The sequence below is a fragment of the Acanthopagrus latus genome, chromosome 18, assembly GCF_904848185.1.
Source record: "Acanthopagrus latus isolate v.2019 chromosome 18, fAcaLat1.1, whole genome shotgun sequence".
NCBI lineage: Eukaryota > Metazoa > Chordata > Actinopteri > Spariformes > Sparidae > Acanthopagrus > Acanthopagrus latus.
This window is the reverse complement of record NC_051056.1, coordinates 21,314,822-21,315,843: the sequence shown is the minus strand read 5'-3', so window position 1 is coordinate 21,315,843 and position 1,022 is coordinate 21,314,822.

Here is a 1,022-nt window from a genome sequence, read left to right as displayed (position 1 = left end):
TGAGCGTACAGCTGTGGTTTTTATTGCGGTGTAATTAGGTACGACTGATGATAATAATCGCTAGTGTCGTTATGGAAATGAGTGCGCTTTATAGCCTCCATTTATATGGACCTATAAGGGGTCCTCATTACAGTCTGCCATACTAGTGAAGTCATGTGGTCTGAGGCGCCACCTGGTGTAATCACACACCTATTACATCTGGAGACAAAGTGATCTTGAGACTAGAATTCCTTCTAACCCTTTTCTACCCTCAGCAGGGTCGTGCACAGACATTTTGGGAGGAAGGAGCCCAAGTCAGGCAAAAGCAGGAAACATCCCGACCACAGATTCTCTGTTCCTACACTGATGTAGCCACACTGCCAATTACAACAGCCCACTACTCATAAGGTGTCATGTTCATGTAAGGTGTCAACACTTTGTGATGTTTTGATCAAAATCTATCTAATGTCCTGTTCAGGCCAGTTCAGTGGTTTCTTCTATGTAAGGGGAAAAAAAAAAGGAACAATGCAATGTCACGGCATCCAAATACATTTCCAGAATGTACAAAAGCATGAATGTGTTTTTTGTTTGATTTGGCAATATGTCACAGATTACAGGGGAGAACTATTAAACTATTTGAGATATGGAGGCAGATATTGACATTTTCTGAACTTGAATAGAAAGAAATCAAGCTTTTCTGTGTAGATTGTACACAAATCTGTATGCAAATAATGCACTAATATGAAAATACTGAGGTCAGAGTACTTTCTAGGCAGACGCTTTTGGATTGTAAATTTGTTTTGCTTTGAGGCCAGCAAGTCAACATATCCCTCCTCTCCACTCTCGTTCTTTTTTCAAAATGACTAAGTGACATGTTTATCATTAGGTTGCCTTAAACACTAATTGAAACACCAGACCTGGACCAAAATATCAGCAGCTGTGTATCTTTATAACACGTGGCCGTCACCAACACCACATTTTCTGTGCCAAGTCTAAGCCCAGTTTCAAGTCATATATTTTTGTCAACTCAAGTTCATTCAAAG